Source organism: Anomaloglossus baeobatrachus, chromosome 1 (genome assembly GCF_048569485.1).
Source record: "Anomaloglossus baeobatrachus isolate aAnoBae1 chromosome 1, aAnoBae1.hap1, whole genome shotgun sequence".
Lineage (NCBI taxonomy): Eukaryota > Metazoa > Chordata > Amphibia > Anura > Aromobatidae > Anomaloglossus > Anomaloglossus baeobatrachus.
The window spans coordinates 230,375,067-230,397,019 of NC_134353.1; positions in this window are offsets into that span (position 1 = coordinate 230,375,067).

Genomic DNA, 21,953 nt, shown 5'->3' on the forward strand with positions numbered 1-21,953 from the left:
CGTTTTTCTCCTGTTTTCATTTCTATCTGTGAGTAGCTCTGACACACAATGCAGCGTCCCAATTGAGGGGCAGCTGCTGTGTGTCTCTAATGTACTGTTGGACCTTATGTATCTTTATTAACTGTATGTGTACATGTATAATGTGTTTTTATGTGTTTGTGTTTGTCTCCCATTGTTTTCAATGGGGTTCGAATGGTTCGTCGAACGTTCGTGGAACGGAGCCTCCGTTCGACGAACCGAACCAAACTCAAGCACTAGTGGGTAGCTAATCTCTAGTGCTTACTTTATTTCTGCTTATTTTTACATCTATTGTTGACATGTAATAAAATTTGGTATTTTTACACATATTTTTTCATGATTATTTTTTACTCATTTTATTTGGGGTTCATAGGTTTATATGTTTAGAAATTCCCTATATGTGATTGATTGGGAATCTGGTTCCTATTACTATGCATAGTGCCCTTGATTGAATATTCTGTCTAGATAGATGCAGTCTTCGACTGGACCACAGGGGAGCAGGTGAATTCCCCGGTGGGCCCCATGAAGGAGTGTTAATGTGCAGTGCAAAAACTCTCGACTCCATACTTACAGGAAAAGGAATCATCTAATAATTCAATAAATAAACACCCCAGTTTAATATTATAAAGAAGCAGAAGTATACTTCTGTACTAGGATATTGGGGTTTTTTGCAAGTAGTTGAACAGTGTGTCCCTAGATTCAATGTTACTGGTAGACCCTTGCTACCACAATCCAATACTGAATAGATAATATGAAGCAAGAATAGAAATAGGCATGAGAAAGAGAGACTATGAGTAGCAATTGAAGTCTATAATGGTTGGACCACGCTCTTCAAAAATTCAAAGAAATAAGGTGGCAGCTTAGCAAATGAAAAAAATGTACAGTAATTGACTTATACGTATTAACTAGCTGTAGTACCCGGGCGTTGCCCGGGATAGTAACTATCTCTCCTCGACTTTCTGTCTGTCTCTCTCTGTCTGTCTCTGTCTGTATCAGTTTTTCTGTCTTTCTCTGTATGAGTCTCTCTGTCTGTCTCTCTCTATCTCTGAGTCTCTCTCTTTCTCTGTGTCTGTCTGTGTCTGTTTGTCTCTCTCTATCTGTCTGTCTGTCTTGTTCTCCGTCTGTCTCCTTCCAGAGCTGTCTCTTTCCAGGGCTATCTCTTTCCAGGGCTGTCTCCTTCTAGGGCTGTCTCTTTCCAGGGCTGTCTCTTTCCAGGTCTGTCTCTTTGCCCGTCTGTCTCTTTCCAGGGCTGTCTCTTTCTAGGACTGTCTCTTTCTAGGGCTGTCTCTTTCCAGGGCTGTCTCTTTTCCCGGCTGTCTCTTTCCAGGGCTGTCTCTTTCCCGTCTGTCTCTTTCCCTGTCTGTCTCTTTTACCGTCTGTCTCTTTTCCCTTCTGTCTCTTTCCCAGTCTGTCTCTTTCACAGTCTGTCTCTTTCACAGTCTGTCTCTTTCCCAGTCTGTCTCTTTCCCAGTCTGTCTCTTTGCCCGGCTGTCTTTTTCCAGGGCTGTCTCTTTCACCATCTGTCTCTTTCCAGGGCTGTCTCTTTCCCCGTCTGTCTCTTTCCAGGTCTGTCTCTTTCCAGGTCTGTCTCTTTGCCCATTTGTCTCTTTCTAGGGCTGTCTCTTTGCCTGGCTGTCTCTTTGCCCGGCTGTCTCTTTGCCCGGCTGTCTCTTTGCTCGGCTGTCTCTTTGCCCGGCTGTCTCTTTCCAGGGCTCTCTCTTTGCCCGTCTGTCTCTTTCCCTGTCTGTCTCTTTCCAAGGCTGTCTCTTTGCCCGTCTGTTGCTTTGCCCAGTTGTCTCTTTGCCCGGCTGTCTCTTTGCCCGGCTGTCTCTTTTCCAGGTCTGTCTCTTTCCCCGTCTATCTCTTTCCTCGTCTGTCTCTTTGCCCGTCTGTCTCTTAGCCCGTCTGTCTCTATCTGTCTGTCTGTCTCTCTATCTGTCTCACCACCGACATCTTATTACCTCACACATCGGCTTCTTATACTAACAATTTATTTTGTTCCTATAGCAACCACTGACAGTTGCTATTGTGGAGACACGGGGCTCAGTGGGTGCTCTCGTCCACTAAAACTCGCCGCATTTAGAAAGACAGCGTGGCTCAGGGCTCATCCCACCTGAACGCCGGCCTCCTTAACCGTGGGCGTAACACTACTCAGACAACACAGGGTGAGGGAACCATAATAATTAGACTTTATTGGATCCCCAAAATATTAACGGCACATAACACATAACCAGAAAAACACACAATTGTAACAGGCAACAGAGTCTCACCCTTCCGCTGGCTCACCAGGGATTTAGAATGTCCTTGCCTCAGAGCTTCCAGGGCCGCTTACTCCAATCCAGCAGCACCCCGCTTTCGGCGGGCACCCACCGTGATAGGAATAGCGCCAGATTTAGGAAGCTGTGTGAGGTCTGCAAAGTCTGTAGCCAGGTGACCAGATTGTCCCAACCTGAGTGTCCGCCATAGGTAGTCCTGGTATGATGATATAATCCTGGCAGCCGGGGTCGAAATCCCTAGGCTGTGGATATGGTCTCCAACCGGAACCGGAGTCCCTAGATTGAAGCCATAAGATATCCTGATCCTCTAGTCAGCTCCGAAGAGCTTAGACTGGATCCATCAGCATCCATCAACCGGGTGGCTTAAAGACGTCCCTTTTATAGCCACAGCCTTTCACTTAGATACACTGCGTCCTCAACGATTGGTTGGACAAGAGCGCCTCTCCCATTGGATGAATCTCAAGCTGCATGGACAATGTTCATCCAAATGATGTCTTCAGAAAGACTGAGGGTATACATGTAGTCTGGGAGTCACCGACTAGACAATGGCTACTAAGGTAATCACATTAGCAATACACAACTACAGTTCAATGATTACTGGAAAAGTCTGGAGAAACAATACACCTGGCTTTCAGCGGCTAACACAATTACATGAGTCCAAAAGAGTCTTGTAAAAGCAATGAGGGACTTATCCCCCGTCTATAAACAATCTATCATCCTGTCTGGCTGAATTTTAAGAAACTTTAACCCATGAAAGTCCATGTCATCACATTCCTCCTCCTTGTTAATATTAGCCAGACATGATAGGCTTCCGATCATCCTTCTCCTCTTCACGGCATTGTCCTTTTTAATGGTGAGGTCAGCAACAGAGGCTCGCATCTATACACCTCCCCCTGATTACCTCCCCCAAGTTGAGCAGCCATATTGTGGACAAGCACTAAGGTGGGGTCCATGAGTTGGGCCTGCACAAATCTCCCACTATCAATCCTCCCCCAGTCAATAGCCACAGTGTGGTTAGGCTTACTCTCGGTTCTTGGCTCAGAAGTGGATGATGGAGACCGGGAATGCAAACCATCCCTGGAAAAGATGTTAGCAAGATCCACATCAGGGTCCTGCTTGGCTTGGAGGTGGGTGATGGCTGTTTCAAACTGACTGGATAGTCCTTGTCCTAGGTCATTCTCCAAAATGACTGGTGTGAGCAGGTAATTCACAAGCCCCACTTTCACTTCCCTTTGAGTGGTATCCGAAACAACAGGATTGGTGGGGCCATCTATGAACCCCACTTCAACTTCCTCCTGGCTAGTCCCCGAAACAACAGGTGTGGGGAGGCTGTCCATAAACTCCATATGGACCTCTTCCTGGTCAGACCCCAAAGTAACTGGTGTGGGGACGGTGTCCTTAAGCTCCACATTAGCCTTGCTCTGATTAGTCTCCACAATGACAGGTGTGGGGAGGCTGTTCACAAGTCTCACATCAACCTCTCCCTGGTTCTTTCCCGAAATAACTGGTGTGGGGACGGTGTCCATAAGCTCCACATCAGCCTTGCTCTCGTCAGTCTCCACAATGACAGGTATGGGGAGGCTGTTCACAATACCCACATCGATCACTTCCTGGTTGGTCCCCAAAATACCAGGTGTGGGGAGGCTATCCACAAGCTCCACCTCGACCTCTCCCTGGTCGGTCCTTAGGTCCAACTGCACACATGCCAGAGGAATATCTGAGCGCTGGCCCTCAGTTAGGGAGATGGATAATTGGGAATCTGGTACAGGGTCTTCTGGGGAAACAATAACTGGGCTTACCAGGGTAATGGAGGAACCAGTGTCTCCTAGTCCCTGGCTCTTGACCGGCTGAGCTGGTAGATGGGCTCCAAGCATGCGGCCTCGGTTTTGGAGACAATCTTTATCTATATGTCCATGGCGCCCATATGTATAACAGTGCAATAGATTGGGCGAGTCACAGGCCCTGTATGTAGTCCTTTGTTTTGGCGCAGCTTCTGCTGGGTAGCGGGACCATCCTTCTCGACCGGCTGGTGTTGGCAGTACTGCATCTGGAATCCCATAAACATATTCCAGAACATAAGCCCTCTCTTCTCTTGAGGATCTAAGCCCCAATGCATCCAACAATGCTGTGGCTTGGGCCATTTTGGACAAAGTTGATTCCCGATTGTCACTAGATCCATGATGTGGCACATAGTTTAAATCCTCTGGGTCAATATCGGCGGGATCCTCATCATCCTCTGCATCATTCTGGGCATCCCAACGGACTAATTTCTGGATCAAGTCTGACCGAGTCTCAGCGTTCCAGTAGATAATCTTTCACCTCTGGCACAGATCCTGTAGCATCCATTTACTGCAGCGGTCGTAACTCCTCTCTTGTCCTTGTCCCATGGCTGAGCTGGTGGGGTTGGACATGGCAGCGTCCGAAACCTGAATGCCTCCCCTATGGCCTGCTGGGTATGCTTATGTGCCTCCCTGGTTGTTGAGCCCTGGACGGTGTCCGAAAACACCACTCCGCTGCACCTCCCCTGGGTAAACCAGGCTGAGTAGTATCCCACTGCTTACACCAATTGTGGAGACACGGGGCTCAGTGGGTGCTCTCGTCCACTAAAACCCGCCGCCTTTAGAAAGACAGCGTGGCTAAGGGCTCATCCCATCTGAACGCCAGCCTCCTTAACCGTGGGCGTAACACTACTCAGACAACACAGGGTGAGGGAACTACAATAATTAGACTTTATTGGATCCCCAAAATATTAATGGCACATAACACATAACCAGCAAAACACACAAATGTAACAGGCAACAGAGTCTCACCCTTCCGCTGGCTCACCAGGGATTTAGAATGTCCTTGCCTCAGAGCTTCCAGGGCCGCTTACTCCAATCCAGCAGCACCCCGCTTTTGGCGGGCACCCACCGAGATAGGAATAGCGCCAGATTTAGGAAGCTGTGTGAGGTCTGCAAAGTCTGTAGCCAGGTGACCGGATTGTCCCAACCTGAGTGTCCTCCTTAGGTAGTCCTGGTATGATGATATAATCCTGGCAGCCGGGGTCGAAATCCCTAGGCTGTGGATATGGTCTCCAACCGGAACCGGAGTCTCTAGATTGAAGCCATAAGATATCCTGATCCTCTAGTCAGCTCCGAAGAGCTTAGACTGGATCCATCAGCATCCATCAACCGGGTGGCTTAAAGAAGTCCCTTTTATAGCCACAGCCTTTCACTTAGATACACTGCGTCCTCATCGATTGGTTGGACAAGAGCGCCTCTCCCATTGGATGAATCTCTGCATGGACAATGTTCATCCAAATGATGTCTACAGAAAGACTGAGGGTATACATGTAGTCTGGGAGTCACCGACTAGACAATGGCTACTAAGGTAATCACATTAGCAATACAGAACTACAATTCAATGATTACTGGAAAAGTCTGGAGAAACAATACGTCTGGCTTTCAGTGGCCAACACAATTACATGAGTCCAAAAGAGTCTTGTACAAACAATGAGGGACTTATCCCCCATCTTTAAACAATCTATCATCCTGTCTGGCTGAATTTTAAGAAACTTAACCCATGAAAGTCCATGTTGTCAAAGCTATTAATAGCCCGTATCGCCCACCTCCATTCAGATTAATGGAGGCAGGATTTTGGAGACTAACTGTAAAGTGCGGGGTTAAATTTTCCCGTTCAAACATAGTGTATGAAGTTCCCTGAGTCCCATGAAGCGTCTGTGCAAATTTTCGTGATTGTAAATGCGACGGTGCAGATTCCTTTAGTAGACATACACACACACACACAAACATACACACATACACAGAGCTTTATATATTAGATTTACGCTAGCATGCAGGTTTTTTAAAAGTATGGTAATGGTAGTCTCCCGTAAAGGCTAAGGCCACAGGAGCATTTAGCATCCAATGCGAGTAAATCAGCTGCATTATTCTAATGACCCTCCCGCTCTGCTGCAAGTGAGAGCCGAGTGTCATTATACTGTGATGTGATCCTGTGATCTAATCACAGGTACAGAGTAGAGAATGGGACTAATCTCCCTATTTCCTCCATTATCAGCTGATGTGATTATCGCACTGCACTTCTGTGTAATGCAATTACAGTGTGATGTTACTCAGGAACTCATAGACTTGTATGGGTACGAGTGAAAACAAATCGGATTCCGCCCACAGCATGCTGCGATTGTTTTCTTGGTCCGATTAGAACTGAGAAGCAAATCACACATGGGAGTGGGCCCATAGAGTAAAGGGGGTGTCACATGCAGCGATATCGCTAGCGATATCGCTGGTGAAAGTACCCACCCCCGTCGTTTGTGGATCACGGGCAAATCGCTGCTCGTGGCACACTAAATCGTTTGGAGCCGTCACACGTACTTACCTGCCTGTTGCCAGCGAACCGCCTCCTTTCTAAGGGGGCGAATCGTGCGACGTCACTAAGCGGCCGCCCAATAGAAGCGGAGGGGCAGAGATGAGTGGGATGTAACATCCCGCTCACCTCCTTCAGGTAAGCTGCAGTTCGTCGTTCCCGGGGTGTCACACATAGCGACGTGTGCTGCCTCTGGAACGACGAACAACCTGTGCCCTGCAAGAATCAACGATTTTTTAAAAAGGAACGATGTGTCAACGATGGACGATAAGGTGAGTATTTCCCATCGTTAACGGTCGTTCCTTGCTGTCACACGCAACGACATCACTAACGATGCCGGATGTGCGTCACGGAATCCATGACCCCAGTGATATATCATTAGATCCATCGATGCGTGTAACAGGGCCTTTACATGGATCCGGGTGGAATGTGATTTTTTTATCTCATTCCACTCATTCTGTTTTTCTCGCTATGGGTCCTAGCCTGTAGCAGGCAGCACTACAGTCGATTAGCCCTGATATGCCGAGGTCTACAGTGACAAGCAGCTGAACAGCGGGAAGAGTTTCCATTTTTTACAACATCTGTCACCATGCAATGTGTTTGCAGGGTGCTGATTGGTTATGACAGATAGTGGTTTAAAAGAAGTATATAAGCACAAAATGACTTATCAAACCAAGCGCAGTTGCTTAGCTAACCAAAATTTAAAAAATTATACCACTGATCTACAAAAAGTATAAGAAACTGTTCTAGTCTAAAAGTTCTTTGCAAAGGGTTAAGTAGAGCCTAATAAATTCCTGCAACCTTTCAATCATCTCATGTGTACGTTTCACTCTGCTGATGCAGGCCGCTAGTTATTCTCAAGAACAACTCATTAGTTATAGAACAACACATATATTTTCTAGTAAAGATGTTTCCAATTATTTATAATTTAAGAGTAGGAGAGAACAGTATACTTAGTGAAGGTCTTTCTCTTATTCCAAAAACCATTCAGGTGCCACGGATAATGCTATAACTGTCACGCCAGCTTAAGTCAAGCATTGTGATTAGGTAAAGCATGCCATTGTTAGAGCTGTTCATTAAATGTATGTTTCTGAGCAAAAAATGAAATCTGAAACTTTAAACTACAGACTTTTCTCATAGCAACAAGAAACAAATTAATGCTCTAAAGAGATTAAATCTGGGCAACAGAGCCTATAAAGGAAAGGCTTTATACTTCAGTTTGTGGAATAATGATAAAGTATAGAAAATATCAAAATTAAGTTTCAGAAATTGGGTCATGATTTTAAAGTACATGTGTCGCAAAGTTTCTTGAAAAGGTGATTTCTCTTTCACAGGCCATGGAAGAATAAATTCATGGTAAATTATTTCATAGTGTAGATCAGGGCTCATACTCTAATACTCTTTTTTTTAGAAGCCAGCCCACTATTTCTCTAAACTGGTAATACTTTAACCCCTTCCCAATTTGGCTTTCTTTTTTAATCAGGTTTCCATGTTTCTTCTTTTTTTCATTTTTCAGCCAACATAAATCAGGAGTTGGCAATTAATTTTCCCAAGGTGTCACATTAGAGACCTTGACTTGTGAGGAGGGCTGAACCAATAGGCTGAAATTAATTTTACAAAATATAAAAAAAAAAATAAAAAACAAAATATATATATACAGTACAGACCAATGGTTTGGACACATCTTCTCATCTCTAGAACAACTATTAAGAGGAGACTTTGTGCAGCATGCCTTCATGGTAAAATAGGAAACTACTGCTAAGGACAGGCAACAAGCAGAAAAGACTTGTTTAGGCTAAAGAACACAAGGAATGGACATTAGACCAGTGGAAATCTGTGCTTTGGTCTGATGAGTCCAAATTTGAGATCTTTGGATCCAACCACCGTGTCTTTATAGAAAAGGTGAACGGATGGACTCTACATGGCTGGTTCCCACCGTGAAGCATGGAGGAGGAGGTGTGATGGTGTGGGGGTGCTTTGCTGGTGACACTGTTAGGGATTTATTCAAAATTGAAGGCATATTGAACAAGCATGGCTACCACAGAATCTTGCAGCGGCATGCTATTCCATCCAGTTTGCGTTTAGTTGGACCATCATTTATTTTTCAACAGGACAATGACCCCAAACACACCTCCAGGCTGTGTAAGGGCTATTTGACTAAGAAGGAGAGTGATGGGATGCTACGCCAGATAACCTGGCCTTCACAGTCACCAGAACTGAACCCAATCGAGATATTTTGGTGTGAGCTGGACCGCAGAGTGAAGGCAAAAGGGCCAACAAGTTCTAAGCATCTCTGTTAACTCCTTCAAGACTGTTGTAAAACCATTTCTGGTGACTACCTCTTGGAGCTCATCAAGAGAATGTCAAGAGTGTGCAAAGCAGTAATCAAAGCAAAAGGTGGCTACTTTGAAGAACCTAGAATATAAGACATATTTTCAGTTGTTTCACACTTTTTTAAGTATTTCATTCCACATGTTTTCATTCATAGTTTTGATGTCTTCAATGTGAATCTACAATTTTTAGAGTCATGAAAATAAAGAAAACTCTTTGAATGAGGAGGTGTGTCCAAACTTTTGGTCTGTAGTATGTGTGTGTGTGTGTGTGTGTATATATATATATATATATATATATATATATATATATATATATATATATATATATACATATATATATATATATATATATATATATATATATATATATATATATATATATATATATATATATATATATATATATATATATATATATATATATATATATATATTCTTTTATATTACTATTAGTTGTCACTTAATATTGAGCAGAATTAAGTATGCTGACATTCCCTATTTGTCTACCATATGAGTCCACACACAGCCCTCTATATAGTCACTCATGTCACATGCATAGAAAAAAAATATACTCACCTCACTTCTATTCCTTTGGCGCTGTACTCTGCATTAGTACATTACCTCTCTTCACAGTAGACATCATTAAGTGACACCATTACGTCTGATGTCTCACTCACAAAAAGTGACTGATGGAAGGAAGCACTGTCGGCTTCTCCACCAATGTAACGACAGCTATCTGCATTCTGGGTATACAGAGTGTGGTGACATATATGATACAAATGCGGTAGGTGGCAGAGGGCACGGTGTGACCCACGGGCCAATGTTTTGATCCCAGCTTCTCAGCTTCTTCAGCTGTCTCAGTTCCTGGGCTAGCCTGGAATAGTCTGTATGTCTACCTTTAAAGCAATGGTCTTTGCTGTTGGGTTATGTTGTAGTTTTGCAACAGCTGGAGATCACTGGTTGGAAACTACTGTCATACAGACTAAACATGCCTCATTATACTCTCACTGTTAAAAAACTCACTTTGAAATTCACATTCTCTTTATAGTCCTGGGCTGAATCCTCAGAAATAGATGAGGTTGAGGTTGAGGTTGCAGTGTGTGGTCACATTAGACCGATCACTGCAGCGTCAGGAACACACTGATGGAACCGCAGGGGTGAGCGGTGATGTCACTGAATTCACTTGAAGTGACAGCTATCGGCTCCCATGGTAACCCAGTTGTGATCTCAGGTGAATTGACCTGAGATGAACTCATTGAACTCAGTGACCTCATCTCAGGTGAAGTCATTGAACTCAATGCCAGAATATAGTTTTAGGCTATGTGCACACCTGCAGTATTTGGTTGCAGTTGTTTTCTGTACCAAATCTGCATCTCCTGGCAAATTATAACACCATTACTGCATGGCATTTTGATGTGGTTATGGTGCATTTTTTGCCAGGTGCTGCAGATTTGGTGCAGAAATGTCTGCAACCAAACATCTATGCGGGCATCACACGATACGATTGATCATATCTGCCCCCGTCGTTTGTGTGTCGCGGGCAATTAGTTGCCCGTGGCGCACAAAGTCGTTAAACCCCGTCACACGTACTTACCTGCTGAGTGACCTCGCTGTGGGCGGCAAACATCCACTTCCTGAAGGGGGTGGGACATTCGGCGTCTCAGCGACGTCACACAGCCATCGGCCAATAGAAGCAGAGGGGTGGAGATGAGCGGGACGTAAACATCCCGCCCACCTCCTTCCTTCCGCATAGCTGGCGGGAGCTGCGGGATGCATTTAAGCTGTGTTCATCATTCCCGGGGTGTTACACGGAGCGATGTGTGCTGCCCCGGGTACGATGAACAACAGGCGCAAAGAAAAATAAACGACTTTTTAAAAATGAGCGACGTCTCAACGATTCACAATTTGTTACCAATTTGCAAAAGTTCAGAGTCGCTCGGAGGTGTCACACGAAACGACGTCGCAAACGATGCCGGATATGCGTCACGAAAACCGTGACCCCGATGACATATCGCACGATAGATCGTCTCGTGTGATGCCCGCATTAGTGTGCACACACCACCAAATCTGGTAATTCGGCATTGAGTTCTATGACTTTCCCTGAGTAGAGCTCACTAAGTTCAATGAGATCACCTCATGTCCATTCACCTGAGGTCACAGCTGGGATATCATGGGAACCCCAGCTGTGGCCTCAAGTGAAGTAAGTGAACGCCAGATCACCAGATTGGGCATGTTGCACACAAGTATTTGGTTAAAGATATTTCTGCACTAAATCTGAATCATCTGGAAAAAAGCCACACTGCTACTGCATGCATTTGGATGCAGTTTAGATGCGTTTTTTAGCCTTGAGCTGCAGATTTGGTGCAGAAATATCTGCAACCAAATACTCAACATGCACACATCGCCTAATCTGGTATTCTGGCATTGAGTTCAATGACTTTACCTGAAGTGAGATGACTGAGTTCAATGAGGTTACCTCAGGCCAGTTAACCTGAGGCCACATCTGGGATACTGTGGGAACCGCTAAGAGTTACGTCAAGTGAAATCGCTGCTGTCACCACTCACTGCTGCAGCTCTATCAGTGCGGCTCTGTTGCCGCAGTGTGCAGTCATGTTTTCTAATGTGACCATACACTCTGACTTCAGATGTTGCAGAGCTGGGATCTTCGTGGGACATTGTGTCTGTGGATTACGTTCAACCTGCAGGGGTGTTTTGGGGGTTATTAAATTGGAGAAAAAGTGAGTGGGTTTTTTCTTTTTCTTTTTAAATAAAGGATTTTTCTCCATGTTTTGTATTTATTTCTTTTGACTTACAGGGTTAGTAATGGGGGGTTTCAGATATCCCCCCACATTACTAACCTTAGGCTTAATGATAGCTGTAATTTTTTCCAAAATTCCCAGCTGTCATTAACCTTTTATATTGCCCTGATTTCCCCCACACCAGGGCAATTGGGATGAGCCAGGTAAAGTGCCGGAATTGGCGCATCAAGTGGATGCGGTAATTCTGGGGCGCCTACAGGCTGCAATTTTTAGGCTGGGGGGCAATAATTCCCAGCCTGAAAATGCCAGCCCCCAAATGTCTACTTCCTCTTGGCTGGGTATCAAGATGGGGGGGACCTCGTAATGTCTTCTTAAATTATTTATTTAAATAATTTTAAAAAACACATGGGGTCTGTTGTATTTTGATACACAGCCAAGATAACACAAACAGCTGGGGGCTGCAACCTGTAGCCGAATGCTTTATCTATGCTGCCTATAAAAATACAGGGACCCTGCAACATTTTTTCCTACTATTTATTTATTTTTTATTTTTACACTCCACTCTAGGGACCAAGACAGCTAGTGCAAGAGCAACCAATCACCGTCGACACAGAAAGTGGGTGGGGGAATGAGGACTGTATCCAATCACAGACATTGTTACAGAGGGTGAGCAGAGGAAGCAGTGCATAGTCATGAATTTGAATGACAGGACCAGGAAGCAGTGTGACAGCCATGGGGAAACTCTGTAAGTATTATTCTCCTGATTCAATCCCCATAATACTCTGACAACATTATTCCAAGAAGTCAGCTATGAGTCACAAATTCATCCAGGCATCTTCACCATGCTGTTTCCATTCAGTTTCAGCCCTTTTCCTTCAATTTCAGCATTTTTACAGCCCTACCAGACCTAATTTCAGAGTGTTCCAGAAAATTATTTGAGTTTACCATTGACTTGCATTAGGTTCATTATTCGCTACAAATACACGAATAATAGACATTTTTCTACATGAAGAATCTGAACCGGAATATTTGACTATTCGCCCATCTCTACTTATAAGTGTACTTTGTAAATATCAATCTTTCTGTGAACCGTGATTTAAACTGTACAACTGGCATGGCTTTGTAAATTGGTGGTTCTCCTGAGGAAGAAGACTGACCACTTTGAAACACATTAAGAAATAAACTGCCTTTCAACAGGATCCTGCATATTGGTTTCTCGTTACTTTACAGCAGTGCAGTCATCTCTGCGATATATTTCTGATTCCTTCTTATTGTTAAACAGCTTTTCATCCCGATCCTGCGTATTGGTCTCCCATTGTTTCTCATCAGTGCGGTCATCACCACGATATTTCTGATTTCTTTGCATTGTTACTAGTCTTGGGGCCTTGGAGCTCTTGGTTCATGATTACAGGTTTTTATGTGTCACACGACTTAAAAAAGTTAACACATTTCAACATATCATCCCCATATCTGTCAAAAAGACCCTATTTGTGCTGTTCTGTCCAATAGTTTCATACTCTATATGATTAATATTATGAACTAGAGATGGTGCAAATCAGTTGTGACTTGGGACTCTTTAGCTCCACTATTCGCTGGCAGCAGCTGCCTCTTATCTCTTATGGGTAAGATATATTTTTACATACACTGTGGCTGGTAATACCTGTGGCTTGATTGTCTATACTTGCTATATTGAACTCATTTATGGGATGCTCTGTATACTAGGTACTACATGATAGGATATATTTTGAGTATTGAATAATTTTTGCAGTGACTATTGAGGCACCTGCTGCCTGCTCTACAGTGGGTGCAATTGTTGGAGCCCTCTGTTTATACCACACATTTAAACTATTTTTGGACTTGGTGTCCAATGCATATCAAATTGTGAATGTTATATACAATTTTTATGAATAAAGTTTATACCGGTTTATGAATATGAGTTTTCATGCGTGTTTCATACATGAGGTGCAATTGGTGGATTTTGCAGTGTATTCATTCATTTCATCTATTTTAATGGAACTGACTATTTTAACTAGAAATTATGTTTAGATATATGTTCATTTCCTATTTTTCTACGATCAGTGTTATAAATCAGTTGGCAGGACCTGGTCCAGAAGCGAAATCAGTAATCTTTGGATTGTTGCTATGTGAATCTCCTCCTGAGGCTGGATTTACACTTGCGCGTATCTTACGCAAGTCTCGCATCGCATTACCTGGCACGGCCTGATACTGTCTGGACAGGAGTGTCTCAGCTGCATAGAAATACATGCAGCTGACCCCCTCCTTTCAGGAGAGTGTGCAGCCATGCCGGGTGATGCGATGCAAGATTCGAATGAGATACACGCAAGTGTGACTCCGGCCTGTCAACATCTGAGGTCCTCTTTTGATTAGCTGGCATGGCGTGCTCTCACATGTGCATCATGCGCCATATTGGTGACATAGAACTAAACTGACTAAGAAAAAACCGGAGCCGACAATGCCATCAGGTAAGAAGCGGGTTGAAGGCCTCCTGTCCAGTGGTCACCGGTTACTGCTGCTAGACCAGGTCTTGTGAAACGTTTTGTAACTTCTCCATCAAATATCATTCATACCTCCTTAAACACTATCAATCATTATGTTTTGTTACCAACCTTAAAAACACCTCTTAAATATGAGTTCTACATAATTCCTTCATGTTTGAATGTGTCCAGATTTGACAGTTTCATTACACTAGCTTTCAGGAATTATTTCTGCTTATCAATCTCAATGACACTTTTATGAACATTCCAATAAATAATAATTATCTATAGCTTTTATTTCTTATATCATCTTTTATTCATTAGTGCCGTAATTTATCATAGGGCTTTCATAATCGGTTAGTATGAGTGTGATATATAAACATGTGCTCATAACTGCATAATTCACTACATGATTTTGAGTGCCACATTGCAAGCCACCCTCATTATATATCAAATACAGTTATACAAACCTCGGTAAACTCCATATTTTGTGACCTGTGATGCTGTCTAGTATTATCTATTATAAACATGGTATTTACTCCATGAACCTGTCGCTATTCCTAAACTTTCTTGCACAGGATCCAAACATTCCCCTTAAGCATATCTCTCTTATGTTATAGATCAAAAGCAAAATTATTTCGCTATATGAAGTTGTGAGATTAACCCATATGATCTAATCACCACGTATTTCCCATATGCACTAATGCAATTAACTTCAAACAAAAACAGCATCTTTAAATCATTCTAGATAAAAATAAAGTTTATTTAATAGTGAAGTATCAATTTGTGGAAATGCCATTCTTCACATCATACCTAGCATGGTTATGTCTGTGTGATATTTTCATTACGAGATTATTTTCTCACCCCTGTGTTCAATGTCCTTTCAATAGACACAGAAGAAGAATCTATAGCACAGTCCAGTGTATTTCTCTATGTGCTTATTGTTGCTAAACCACTGTTCTGGAATCATGGGGAGTAAGAAGCTAAGGAACTAAATAATAAATGAAAAGCAAACACAAGATGTTTTCTTTATCCATTCCTTGCAGGAGCGCTCAACTTTCATGAGTGAAGTGCTTTACTTATTCCAACTTAACACAATACTATCAAAGGACCAACAAAAGACTAACCAATCTATAGCATTTCATTTGTCTTTAAGGTATTTTTTGGTCTTACTGCAAAACAATTTATTTCATACAGTCAGCAGTTAGGTCATTAAAATTGGCTTTGAAGTTAGCACACGTGAAATCTTAAATCTTTCCAGTGTCCACATAATCTTACTTTTAGTTGTAGTCAGATATTTTGAAGATTTGTTTGGTTTGTGCTCTTGAAGAAAAATATATATTTTACTATTCATAAAGCATAAGCAAGCTGCAGTTGATTGATCTTTCTTGCCTATTGTCATACCCTGGGACAGCCGAGCTGCTCGGATCCAGGCGGTCCGTGGCTCAAGGGAACAGTTTTTATATGGAATGACCTCACTGCTTCACCACCGTGCGGAGCTGCCGCCCCACCACCGTGCGGAGCTGCCGCCCCACCACCGTGCGGAGCTGCCGCCCCACCACCGTGCGGAGCTGCCGCCCCACCACCGTGCGGAGCTGCCGCCCCACCACCGTGCGGAGCTGCCGCCCCACCACCGTGCGGAGCTGCCGCCCCACCACCGTGCGGAGCTGCCGCCCCACCACCGTGCGGAGCTGCCGCCCCACCACCGTGCGGAGCTGCCGCCCCACCTACACCCCACCTACTGTCTCCTCCCCAAAATCCTTTAGGATGTAAGCCCGCAAGGGCAGGGCCCTCTTCCCCCTGTGCTAGTCTGTCTATTGTAACGTGTACATGTATTCTGTATGTAACCCCCTCATGTACAGCACCATGGAATCAATGGTGCTCTATAAATAAACAATAATAATAATAATAATAATAATATGGAAAAAAAATTAAAATAGAATAAAAGTCCGACTATACCACTCGCGGTTTGTGGCCAGAGATGATAGGGCCGTCGCTACAGATTCCCACTGGGGATGATAGATGGGGGCAGCATGAATGATGGAGCCCTCCGCAAGCAGGGCTTTTCCCCAGGGGTAGGTGAAGGGTTAACGTGTAGGCGCACGGAAATGAAGCAGTCCAGACAAGGAGAGCAGTTTGATGGTGTTTACTCGCTGGTTCGACGTCCTGAGATGTACTGGATTCCAGGTGTGCCCTTGTCCTGATGGCTATGCCTGCCAACCTGGTGCCACTCTCCACTTGTGCACTCCTGTGTATGTGGGTCCTCCCTGGCGTGGAGCACTTGAAGGTCTTCCTGGTGTCTGGGTCCTGCCGCAGGCAGCTTGGACTATTTAAGGGTATGTCTCCCGGTCCCGCTTTGCTGCTGATGCCTCAGACGTTAAAGGGTGGCAGATGAGTCCTGGAAACCCACCCTCCAGGCAGACTTAACAGAGGGCTTAAAGTCCATGTCTGTTCTGGGGATCTGCACCCCTGCGTGCAAAGTACTGTGAGCTTTGGATGTCCACCCCACAGGGTCCCTCTGTCCTTGGGGTTTGCGCTCTCACACTCCACAGCTACTTTCCTCCTCTGTGTGGCTGTTCTTACAACTCAGGTTCTTTGCAGTCTCTTTCTCTTCTTCTATGTGTCTCAAGAGCCTCTGGTCTATTTGACACCCTTCCTCTTTCACTGTCTCCTACTGACTGACTGCTTACTAAGAATTCTCAGGTCACTGTCTCCTCCCCCAGGTCTGATCTCTTCTTCCCAGTTTGCTGCCTGTTAAATACAGTGCCCAGCCCTGTCATCTGGCTAAGTGAGGCTCCCAGCCGGGTACAGCGAGTGTAAATGTCCCGGTGTGCTTGTGTACGTAGTGGCTGGCACAGTTATGTTGGACTTGGGCTGTTACCTTAATTGTTATCTTATTTTTGTGACACCTAGTTACCGCAGGGGCGTCACACTATCATACTGTCAGACAGGAATCACACTTCCAATTTTTGATCACAAAGCAAAGAGTTGAAGATGACTGAAAATTCAAATCACCTACTTCTTCGAATTTCACCCAAAAAACTAATTTGAAGCAAATAAATTTGCTAAAATGTCAATAAAGGAAACCTTGTAATTGATCAGGAAATATATGTGGGGGTGAAGATAGAGAGAAAAAAACAAGCTGACCATAGGAGCTTACACTCTATGGGAGAGGGGACTTTGCTGAGTGTAATAGCCTAGTCTCTAAAGGAAAGAAAGACAGGACTCCACTGATCATAAGAGCTTATACTGGGCAGGAGAAAGAGAGGACCCAACTGACCATAAGAGCTCACACTCTATAGGGGAGAGAAGACCCCACTGACTATAAGAGCTTTAACTCTACAGGAGAAAGATAGTACCCTGCTGACCATTACAGCTTATGTGCTACCCCCTTGCCAGCAGCCGGGCTGCTCGGATCCGGATCCGTGGTGTCTCGAGGGGTCTCCATACCCAGGGGTCGTGCAGCCACTCAAATGAAGGGGGTATTTAAAGGGGATTGTATTAGAGTTTGTGACGCCACCCATGGTATGTGGTAATTTGGAGTACCACCGCTGCAGTTAGGAGTTCCAGGGGGTTATGGAATGGGGCAGCCAGGTGTTAGAACCCTCCACGGGTAGGGGGGATGCCCTGGGACTCGGTGATGGTGAGGGGGGAGTGCCGTTGGGTGTGAAGGGGGTCACTTGCAAACTCAGTCCATTAAGCTGACACCGACAACTGGATAAACCAAAGTTCTGAATATCGCTGCCGCTGAGGGAGCTAGTTTGGGTCCTGTCCCCAGTGGTGCTGCCTGGTGATCCGTGACCTGCCTCCTGGCAGTAAGTTTACTTCTCTGTTGGTCCCGGTAGTATGGAACTTGTTGGGTCCCGCTCCCCACTATGGCTAAGTTTGGGCGCTTGCTCTCAGGGTTCACGCTTGGGATTTTGTGGACCGTTTGAGTGGAAAGTCCTATCTCCCTTATTGCACTAGTACCCTGATTTTGGAGAAGGTGGAGAGGGGATCTTGAAGGCTCCGTTCTTGTCTGGTAAATTGTCAGGTTGCCTGAAGCTACTCCCTGACTTAGGGTCCACGTACCCCGTCATGCTCTGGTCCTAGCCCGGTGATGGTGCAAGGCCGCTGGCTGTCCTCCTCAACAGATCCATGCCCCTTGCCATGATCCCCTGCAACCGGGGGGTCTAGCCCCACTAGGCCCAGACCACCGTCTGCTACCTAGATAGCTTCCTAGGAGCCCTGCTCCTGACCTCCTCTTTCCTTCACTTCCAACACAACACTCTCCTCTCCTGACCTCCCCTAACCAACACCCCCAAGTGGGCGACCCTATTCCACTCAGGCCATCCACTGGTGTGTTTGGTAGGTGTGGTGCAGAGTGTACCTAGGATTTAATTAGCTGATGTAGGCAACACAATATATTTGGGGACCCATAACCAAGAAGGAGGTGGATATTGCATGGAAGGGCAGATTGTGCAATACCCTGTGACAACCTGATAGTCCAGGGGCGTCACATTTACACTCTGTAGGAGAGAAAGGACCCTGCTGATTATAAGAGCTCACACTCTACAGGGCAGAAAGAGAGGACCCCACTGGCCATAATAGCTTAAACTCTACAGGATTGAAAGAGAGAGAGAAAAAGAGAGAGAGAGAGAGTACCTCACTGACCATAAGAATTTAAACTCTACAGGAGATAAAGAGGAACCTGTTGACCAGAGGAGTGTACAATCCACAGGATAGAGAGAACCCTGCTGACAATAAGAGCTCACATACTACAGGAAAGAGAAGACCCCTCTGACAATAAGAGGTTAAACTCTATCGGAAAGAAAAAGTAATCTGCTAACTAGAAGAGATTACAATCTACATGAGAGAGGGAGAACCCTGCTGTCCATAAGAGCTTACACTCTACAGGAGAGAAAGAGGAACCTGCTGACCAGAAGAGCCTACACTCTACAGGAGAGAGAGAGAACACTGCTAACCATAAGAGCTTACACTCTTCAGGAGAGAAACATGATCCTACTGCCCGTAAGTGCTTATACTCTACAGGCAATAGATGATCCTGCTGACCATAAGAGCTTACGATTTAGACATAAGAAAAAGAGGACCCTACTGATCATAAGAGCTTACCCTCTCTAGGCGACAGAGAGGACTCCGCTGATCATAAAAGTATATACATTAAGGGAGAGAGAGCATTCCACTGATCATAAGAGCTTACTCTCTACAGGAGAGAGATAGTGTGGACTCTGCTGTACATAAAATCTTACACTTTACACAAGCTGAAAATGACTCTGTTGTACACACTGTGTTCCACTAGGAAACATTGCTTAATGATGACCCAGGTACTGCCCACCGTTGTAAAAAGTGTGTTAACTCAAAAGATGTCATAGCTACAGGGCATTATGGGGAAGCCCAGAAGGTCATGCAAAACGGCATTAGCAGCCCTCTGATACTTTAGCTGCAGGGGAAAGGGTGCCAGGCATTTTTTTTGCGAACCATGAATTGAATATCAAAGTGTTTGCATTTGCGTGAAACTGTGAATATCAGAAAATTGCACACTGCTGTGACTGAACTGAGTGTTGACATTTTTTGTTGCCAGATACCTATACAACCATACATTATCTTCAGCACTTTCTGTGTCCAATGTAACTAAGTGTACTTGTCTGTTTTCCAGAGCTGGCGATCTGTTTCATCTTGAGTAAGATGGATTTTAGCAGTTTTTCAGAGTGAATGCTGAGTTTAGTAGGTGGGGGTGGAAGAGAAGAATTGGCTTATGAGTAGGGATAAAAACATTTCAACCTGATAAAATATATTTCAAATTAAGAATGATAGGTGTTTGGGGAAACATGAACTGAATGAAATACTTTATCTGCAAAGGTTGCTACACCTAAGCCTGATTTGTTTTAATATGGTATAAGGATCCAGGAATCGAGCAGTTTCACAGGGAACATTTCTGGGCACTTATTGCTCATAGAGCAACTATCGGATTCGTTACACAATGACCAACACTTCTGTCCATAAAATGGCTGCAGATGGAGGCGCATGTGACCAGATTGCCCATCTGCCTTCTCCAATTGTAAAATATCTCATCAGTAATGCCTGTTTTACTATTGGTGGAGGCTTATGGACTTGTTTGGTAACATGCTCCACCATCTGCAGCCATATTATGGACAAAAATGCTGGTCAGTATGTAAGGAAAGCTTCAATTACAAGAGAAAATCGCCAGCTCTTTTTATAAGTAGAGATGAGTAGTGCTGTTTTCTCCACTAGGTATTGGAGGCCCATTGCCAATGATAGCCCCTTCTGTGGCAGCAACATCTGACAGAAAGAAAAAGTTGCAAACTTCTCTAGAAGGACTGTCCCAAATTAGAGGAGATGATTTTTGCACTGGGAGGCTAAGATTATGTCACAAATTCAACTCTATGTCCTCAGCAGTTTGTAATATCTCTGAAACAGAACAACAATGTCTCCATTTCTCCTGGACATAAAGGCTCTGAAACTGCTTTAATTGTTCAGTTCCTGCAACTCTGGAATTTGTGTGAGGTGATTGCATATGTGAAAAAAAAATACAATTCCATTATGGTTTTAGGGGTTTTCTTTTTACGGTATTTATTGTGTAGTATAAAAGACTTAGAAACATGATTCTCTAAAGGCTACTTTACACACTGCGATATCGGTCCCGATATCGCTAGTGTGGGTACCCGCCCCCATCTGTTGCGCGACACGGACATATCGCTGCCCGTGCCGCACAACATCGCCCACAGCCGTCACACATACTTACCTGTCCGACGACGTCGCTGTGACCGGCGAACCGCCTCCTTTCTAAGGGGGCGGTCCGTGCGGCGTCACATCGACGTCACTGAAACGTCACTGAACCGCCGCCCAATAGAAGCGGAGGGGCGGAGATGAGCGGGACGTAACATCCCGCCCACCTCCTTCCTTCCGCATAGCGGCCGGGAGGCAGGTAAGGGGAGCTTCCTCGTTCCTGCGGTGTCACACGCAGCGATGTGTGCTGCCACAGGAACGAGGAACAACCTCGTTACTGCTGCAGTAACGAGATTTGAGAATGGACTCCCGTGTCGCCGATTAGCGATTTTGCACGTTTTTGCAACGATGCAAAATCGCTTATCGGTGTCACACGCAACGGCATCGCTAATGCGGCCGGATGTGCGTCACGAATTCCGTGACCCCAACGACTCCGCATTAGCGATGTCGTAGCGTGTAAAGCCCGCTTTAGGCTACTTTCACACATCAGTTTTTTTCCATCAGGCACAATCCAGAAAAAAACGGATAAAACGTATCTGGCACCCGATCAGTTTTATCCCCATTGATTTATATTAGTGCCGGATTGTGCCTGATGGCCTTGCGTTGCATCCGGCTTTTGCCGGATCCGTTGTAATTGGCTAATGCGGCGGCCGGATGGAATGTCTCTTTTAACGTTTTTTGTCTCTGACAAAAAAACGCATTGCGCCGGGTGCGGCACTGTGCGGCTTGGTGCATAATCTATGCACGCCGAATCCGGTGGAATGCATCAAATGCCGGAAGCATGTACTGGATTCGGTTTTTGCTTCTGAGCATGCCCAGAAGTGATATAAATTCATTGCTTGTCAGAAAATCTCTCTCTCTCTCTGGCCTAAGAAAATCGGTGCGAGTGGAGTGCGATAAAACATCGCATTCCACTCGGACCAATTCTAGCCTGTGTGTCAACGCACATGAGCGATTATTTTC